The following is an 8,888-nucleotide window of genomic DNA, read 5'->3' on the forward strand; positions in this document are numbered from 1 at the left end:
GTAGATGTGATCTGTTGTGACTGTAAGCAAGGAGAAAAGTGGTGATCCCAGTGTTCTCATTAATTTTGGCAGCAAAAATATACACAACGTTCCTTACTGTGCTCATATGTAAATGAGCTGATAAAAAAATTGTGATCATGTTCGATACCTGAAGGATGGATTCTTCATCTGGGGTTGGAGAAGTTTGGCCTATTGTGAATTTGGCAGCACTGGCTTTGTCCCTGAGGGGAAAGCTGCACAGGATAAATTTGAAGCCAGCTGGCAAGTAATAGGTTTGCACATGTTAAAATTGGAGAGAGGCAGGGCAGGAGACAGCTCCTGTCCCCTCGGCTCAGCCAGCCTTTTGACCCATTTTGTCTTGCCCTAAGGTGCTCAACTAAAATAAAGAAGTTTAGAAGGTAGTGTGTTTTCCCTGCCAGCTGAAAAAAAACCCCATGGCATCATGTCAGAAATCTAAGCCACTGCTTAGATTTAATTCTGCCTGGCTTTCTGTCACACTTTGGATACAAGTGATGAGGGTCCATGCTGTACAAATAAGGGTTTCAGACCTGAGCTTTCAAACGGGGAAAGTTTAGGTAGTCCAATTCTGGTGCCAAACTTTTTAAAAATCACCAGGTCTTGAGCTTCACTGAGGAATGAACTACATTTACCATTGACAGTAAACTGAACTTGATATGTATCTTCCAGAGGGTGGTGCAATATTTCCTGTGCTCCCAAGACTTCAGAACAGGGGTGCTTTGGCTTTGAAACCCAACATCTTACCTGAGAGAGGATAGCAGCCCACTCCTCTGCCCTGGGTTAAAAAAGATCTAAAGGGCTTCAGGACTTCACTAAGGGAACAAATTAAGTTTTCTAAATGGCATTGTTCAGGATATATTTCAAGTAGGTGTTCTGCAATATATGTACTGTAGTGAAAGAGTGTTACGGTCATGCTGGCATGAAAAGTTTGCCTTCTGGTGTGGCAAGAAGAGGTAGTGAAAATGAAACTGTTGGGACAGAGAAAATGCAAGAACAAAAGTAGAATATCTGAGGTTTCTTGGAAAGAGTTGATAAACAGCCAGTAGGATGGCTGGCCTGAAGGGCAAAAAGAGAAAACCAGACAAATGACAGATGCAGCAGGAGCCATAGCTAGTGTGGAGCAGCACAACCTGCTGGGTGCAGACCAGACTTCCTGTTGGTGACAAACAGCATAAAATAGATCAATAGGACATCATTCTCCTTTCAGATTTTTAAAATAATTATTATTTAGTTAATTATTTTTTTAAGAGACTTAAAACATCTTTAAGACAATCTTAAAAATGTCTGTCAAATAATTGAGAATTGCCAGGAAGTTTGTAGGTTTGGCATAGGGGAAGTACTAACCATCTGGACAATCAAACACATAAAGCACTTGCTTTAATTTCCTTACTTTTTGAAGTAAGCTAAAACTATCTCCTGGAAAGCACCCACTTCGTGCAGGTATAGGACAGGGCAATCTAAATAGATGCTTTTCCCTGTTCTTAGGAATTTGACTAGTGGTGTTCCAGTAATATGAAGAAAGTGGGCATTCTCCTAGCTGTTAGATAAGGAAGATACAAGGGAGCCATACAAACTGTTAGATAGATGAAGAACCTATACAATGAGGTCTCCAAAAATGGAATGCCAGAATTAATGTTTTTAAAGAGATTCTTCAAGAATAAAACTGAAGAGAGGGGGAAAAAAAAGACAGCTAATTGCTGCAGTTTCTGGACAAGCCAGAGGACAGATGAATGGAAAAGAATGATGGCATGGACAGGAATATTTGATTTCCAGTAAAGAGAGGGAAGATGACCTTTGCTGGGCTATGTGATGGCCTGTAGGCAAAAATACCACATGAAAATCACAAGAACACTGGATACCCTGCCTATAAAGGAATACTATAGCTTTTATTTTCTAGCAGTACAAACCACAATTTTTTGGTATAATTATATCACTTGGACAATTAGCCAGCAAGAACTTCTATTTGGCTGAGATTGTTTTTCCTTCCTTGTCCTTTTCACTACAGGTGCTTGGTTTCAAAGTTTTGCTTAAATAAGGAAACAGCCTGTGCTGTTCTACTACAATTAGATAATGACCATAAACTTCATAAAAAGGGAAACTCATATATATTTTTTTAAATAAGCTGATTTATCTTCTTTATAATGAGAGGCAGATGAGTCTTCAACCACTAGCATTTAAGCATCAATTGGCCACTAGAGGGAAATTACAAATGTTGGTTAGCAGAAACCCAATCTTAAGTTCACATCCCATTTTAATGGATATAAATGTGTGTATGTCTGTGTGTGTGTGTGTGTGTATCTACAGATATAAAGGCACTATAAAATAGTGGTTAAAGAGAGTAAGACTAAAAGAATAAGAATAAAATAATTAGTATTCATAATAATTTGCTTGTTTTGCATAACACATTAATTCTGCTTGTCCATGCAACAATGACCTTATTCTAATGCAACCATTTGTTATGATTTTAAATTGCAGGGACATTTGGGGCAGAAAGGTAAACTGGCAAGAGCTATGGGACAAGGAGGCTTGGTCTGAAATTCAGCAGATAGTCGTGTCCCAAAGGCTTTTTTGAGGCAGAATCAGAAGGCAGACAAATGTCTTGCTAGGCTGTCAGTTCCCAGATATGTGTCTGTAGGTATGTGTGCCTGGCAGCTGTACAATAATAAAGATTTTTTAAATGCTGTTGACCTGGTTGGTGTGTAGCCAACTAGCTCAGCTTTTGCAGTTCATGAGAAGCCTACACAATGGGTTCAGAAAAGGCACAGCCTGGTGCTGATGAACCTGTGCAAGTGGAGGGGACGGGTTCCCTTGAGAAGCCAAGGAGTGCAGCATGGCTGGGCAATCTGTAGGGCAGCGGTTCATCTCACTGAGGTACCATATTTGATCTGTTTTTTTAATTTGTTGGGATTGTCCTTAATCTCTGTGTCAAAGAAGAAAAGCTTAAGGTCTTGGTGCAGGAAGATGGGAAGATCTGGTCAGGCAGCAGATTGCTCTCCGGCGGGGCAGGGCTCTGCTCCGCGCCCCCGGCTCTGACAGTCTCCAGGCTGCTCCTGTTAGAGCGTGTCCAGGACGGTGACCCCCGCTAAGTGTTTGATCAGGATGGGTAACACACGGCACATTTTCAGTGTCGCGGCCCCAGGAGTCCTGCTGCTCTGACACGAGATAAAAAAATGCTGAATTGATTCACGTTGTCAGACAGCATCATCTTCAGAGGGACTCTGCCTGCGGGAACCTGCTCAGCACGTCAGGGCCCATTCGTGTGAGGAGGACAGGAGCTCTGCCCTCTGGGATTGGCAGCGCATCATCCTTGTGGTGGCAGTGAGGGGTGGAAGGGGGAGGCATTGCAGGGTGTGCAGGGTGTGAATGGCTTTGTAGCTGGAGACCTGTTGCATGGATCGAGGCAGCAGAATAAAATAAGAAAGCCTGAGGTGTCAAGAAAATAAGAGATGCTTTCAAAACACTACAGAAAAATCATCGTATATCAGCATCATACCAAACAAATAGGTGCACGCTGCTTTAGAGATGAGAAGGCAGCCACAGGTTAATGATTAACAATGAAGAACACTTAGCATTTTTTCTTTTTGCTTCTGGTGAGAGCAGAGATGCTGAAAACATGTTTCAGATGGAGCAGGCAGTCTCCGCCCTGACAAAGCCACTGAAGCTGCTTTCATTTACACCAGCTGAGACTAGTGCTTGTGGCATTTTAGGCAGGTCTTCAGGCAGAGTTTTGAATATGATGAATATTTTTTAGTGAGTAACAGGAGTATCAGGACCTCTCCATTAATGACAGCAGCCTCAACATCCAGGGGGGACATCACAGCTAGAGCCAGTTTACATGTTGGAGATAGTCATCTATCAGAACGGATCTGTTTTTTCTAAATCACATTTTCTAAATTCAGCCTGCAACTGAAAAACATTCTACTAAAAATATTTAAAAAGCAAAACACTTTAATTATGTACTTAATTTTGGTGATATTATTACTCATCACTTGTTCGCTAACAATTTGTAATAATAAAAATAATGTAACAGGCCTGTTGCAGAAGCATAGTCCATGTTTTTATGAGGCTTGCTCTCAGGGTGTACATTTTAATTCTACACATAAAAGCTTGGAGAGAATCACTGCAATATCCTTTTTACTTGTAGATAAAAGTTTCTATTTTAATGGCTGGGATTTGATGTTCCATGTAAAAAATAGAAAAAACAGGATAAATTTCACTATCACTCATAAGCTTTTCTGCAGGTTTAGTTCTGTGTTGTCAGGCTTTTTATTATGTGTCCTGTTTCTGTTTCTTTTTTTTTTGTTTTTTTAAATACGTCTAGTAGAATAGGTTTCAAGAGTGATTTACATGTATTCATCACTGGATGATGAGGTTTTCAGGAAGATGTGCAGAGAAAGATTATTGTAGGCCATAATGTCTGTCAAAAATCTGATGTGACAATCAGTGCAACCCAGTCCTGCATTTAGCAAGTCTTTCCCTGTAACTCAGATTTTAATGTCAAAGCAGCTTTCCAGTTTGGACTTGAATTGGTATAAAAATACACAGATACTGAATTTGAAATGTTCAGCTACTTCAAGTGACAAAATAAAAGCTAATGAAACACATGGATTGCTCTACTTCAAGACAAATGAAAAACCAGTAAATTATGGGGGGGTTAGGGGGTTGATTTCTATTGAAGATAACATAAAGGAAAGAATATAGAATCAGAAATTACAGCCTTGCTAAAAGTCATGCCATGTTCTGGTCTCTCACATCAAGAGCTACAATTTCTCCACCCCATATGCAGCCATTTCTACTCTGAGGCAGGGCTCTCACCCAGGGCCAAATCCTACTACCATCCCAAAGAGGAAGAGTTATGGGGGAGAAAGGTCGCTAAGGGAAGGCTAATCCTTGAAGCACATTTGATTTTCCATTCCTTCAAAGTGCTAGATGAACATCTCGCACAGTAACCAGGCACACACTGGAAACAGTTCCCACAAACAGGGTGGCTGTGGCCACTTTGTTTAACTTTGTCTTAACAAATGTTTCATTATGTATTTTGAATTTAACTTTATAAAAAACTGACACATCTGGAGTTATTTATACAAAAAGAAAGGAATATAGAATAAACCAAGGCTTTGTGCACCCTTATTTCAAGCCAGCAAATACAAGCAGACCAGCTTGTTACCAAGTAGAAGATCAAAGACACATGAAGATGCCCACCTGAGTTGGCAAGATCACCCCTTTTCCTTATACTGGGCAGAGACTTGCAATGACACAGAGATGAACATTTACTAAGGTTAGGAGAGACCGGCCTACCAGTGTCATGATGTTCCTCACCATGGGAATGGCCCCAAGCCACTTCTGCACACTCAAAGAAAGTGTGCAAAAAGCATTATTTCCAAAGAATAAATGAATGTGTTTCCTTTGCCAGCATGGGAACTGGTCAGACCACGAGGGGAAACCAGCATCACCCAGTGTCCAGGTCTTTCTGAGCCAGTGTAATGATTCTAGCAGTCAAGCTGTCTCCACAGCAAGCATCCACTAACCCTGCTGCAGGGCAAAAACAGAGACAGAGCAAGATGTGGAGCTATATGCCTGAACCCCTCCTGAATTACTCTGCCTGGAATTACTGATCACAAGTGAACTGTGCTAATTCCAAAACAGAGTATCATGGTTGCTGAGGAAGGGCATGCTTTGATGTCGAGAGCCATGTGTCATTCTTGGATTATCTTTTATCTTGCCATAGGGGTTGACTTCCAAGATGAGCTGTGACTTATGTAAAATCAAGTGGCTAGATACTCTGCTTTTTTCTTAATTCACATTGTTAGGTGTAGTAAGTGTTGATGCAGCAGCTGTGGATAGGACAGACAAACTAAGTACTGAAATATAACCCCTGGATATACTGTGAAGAGACCACCCATTAGTGCTCTTTACTGACCTCATGATAAACAGGATATTTTTACTGCATGTTTACACTACTGTGCTCTTACCTTGCATACTGGTCAACAGAACACTTGGAACTATTCTATTGACTCTTGGCTTCTTAGTTCTGGTAGAGATACTTGAGACCCATGTGAAGGAGCAGGAATTTAGACATCAGCATGGATAAGAACATTAACTTTACAGTAGATCTTCGCCTCCAAAAAACCTTTCAGAAATGAGTACACACACACACAATTTTCCTGTGCGACACAAAAAAGCATTTGTCCTCACTGCACAAAACACTCAGAGAGCTAAATCCTGAGAGAACTTGTGTGATGCAAAATGAGTATATTCCTGAGATACTGCAGGTTGGTGGCTGTGAATGACAGTGCTGCTCAGGAGATCTGTAAGTCTCTCCATGTTTCATTGCTACTAACAGCAACAGGTAACAAACTAAAAATGCATCAGTGCAACTCTTCTAAAACTGAGTGTCTTTGGGTTTAACCCCAGCTGGCAACTAAGTACCACACAGCTGCCCACTCCAAATGGTTTGGATAAACATATTTCTTGAAAGGTTACTGTCCAGATTGAATAGCCCCAGGCATCCTGCTTCAGTTTTGGCATGGGTCTATGCACCACCCTTGCAAGAAAGGTTGTCAACTTCATTAATCTACCACTGCCTTTTTTTTTTAACCTTCTAACATAATAATAAGCTGAAAACATTCCTCACCTTGAAGTGATAAAATTAAAATATATACTGATTAAAATAAATTGCACATACCTGACCTAAGTGTGGCCAAGTGCTAGTAATGTGATATAATTACCAATTGCACCCCTACATTTTCAATGGGTATGCTCAAACCTGAGCTCAAACCACATTCAGCATATATACATATTTCTACTGAAATATACATATATCCATGTATTTTCCATCATAATTTCTTAGAACATTCAAACCGGTGTTGAAGCCTCCCCTTAGTTCCTAAGGTTCAGTGTAGCTTTGGAACATGCTAGTTTGCATCATTCTGCATTAAAGCAAACAGCTGAAGTGAAGCCCTAATGCAAACATGCATTTGGAGTGTTGTTGACTCTGCACTGGCCTCAGTGGATTTGTCTCCACTGTTAATTAGAAGCATCCCTGGTCCAGGCTCAGTGCTGGGGCCCCAACCAGCCCCACAGCACTGCTGTCAGCTCATTACCAAGCTGTCTTGAAAGGCTCTGCAAGTGCTCTGTAGGGTCTCAGAGGTACTTGCTCCCAGCTGGCAATGGGGACAGGACTATGTGAGCTCTGGCACCCTTCAGTGCTGTCTCAGCATGTTCCATATGCCAAACAGTTAGGATGTACTACAGCCATGCTGCAGGAAGAATGCAATCCTGCACCACTACCATAGCTTTAGGCCTGGGGAGGGGGAAGGAGGGTCAGGCTGAGCTCATCCCCTGCAAAGTGGGGTCTACACACGGTTGTCAAGACCAGGTCTGTGCTCCTTGGTCTTGTGGCTACCACCTCATATCACGCCTTCTTTAATTTGAGAACATACACATAGCTGCACTTCTCTGGTCCTGAGACAAATGTGCCACCCTGAAAAGGGAGCTGAGGGAGAGAGGGAAGGAATCCTTCAACATTTAAACACCCTAAAATTACCCAATCGTATTTTCTGAGAAAATAAATAGTTGGTTTAGAAAACTCATCTCTCCATGTGTACTTTTGCAAGCAGAGCAGTGACCATGCCTACCAGAAAGCAAAATCCCACTGAATTCACTGCACTGTGAAATAAAATCCAAAGTGGCCAGTAGGGAGAATACTCTACTCTTCTGTGAGGTTGAAGACTCCCCAACTAATGACAGTATAGAGTAATTGATCTTGTGTGGCTGGCATATTTTATTGCAGTGCTCAGCTTTTGCTCTGTGATCACAGATGAGTTGTATGACAGGTTAGTTTTCCACAGCTGCTTTCCTTTCTCTCTCATATGGCATGATCTATTTTTTAATAGAATTAAATTAATTAAATTCCATTGTTTACTTGGGACACAAGAAGTCATCCCTATTAAAGATGTCTATTTCAAGTGTGTTTATCAACATATTTTATTTTTTAAGGACATGAACTAACAGCAAAAATTAACAGGACAAAGTGCGTAGATCAGAGAACATGCATGTATTGTATACATGGGGTGGCCAGTATATATGATGTAGGTGTACCCAATTTAAGGTACATTTCATGTATACATTGATTCAAGCATTAACACCCCAACAGAATTCAGGGGTAAGTGCCAAAGAAGAGAGCACAGGAGGGGTGAGGATGGCGAGGAAATAGGTAAGCAACAGACAAGAGATAAAAGAAGTGTAAGTGACCAAAACAAGACTTTTCTGGCACAGATGTATTTACTCCTGCATATTTGAAAGAAATTAATCTGTAAGATCTTAACATTATTTTTATATTAATAGGCAAGTATAAATCCACCTAGAAAAGCTTTGTTACCACTAAGTCGTGAAGGAAGCATTAACCTTGAAACAAAAAGCAAGAGATGAATGGGTAACTGCCAAAGACTAAAAGGAAACTGCCTGCCCATTGCAGCATGTACATCTGTGTGATGCTTTAAAATGTTTATTTTGGAGGGAAAAGAACAATTTTAGACCCAAGTAATAAATAGCCACTCTTCTACCAAATAGTAGTTAATAAGACATCAATGGAGAATTGACTTAATTGAAATATTTAATCTAAAGGTTATTTAGCTAAATGGACAATCAAATAAGTCACACTCTCCATTTAGAAATGCAGTTCATTGTTAATGGACCTAATATCTGGGTGCACAGTTTTTATGTCATCCAGCTGCATTTGGAGCCTCACGCTGCATTAAAACCTCTGAGCTGAGAAAACACCGCTTTATGTTTTGGATAGTCAAACCACAAGTGGCAGACTACAGGCATGAATGTTATCAGCTTCAAAATTAGTAACTTCCTGTGGGTAA

Source organism: Lonchura striata, chromosome 1A (assembly GCF_050655825.1).
Source record: "Lonchura striata isolate lonStrDom1 chromosome 1A, ASM5065582v1, whole genome shotgun sequence".
NCBI classification, from domain to species: domain Eukaryota; kingdom Metazoa; phylum Chordata; class Aves; order Passeriformes; family Estrildidae; genus Lonchura; species Lonchura striata.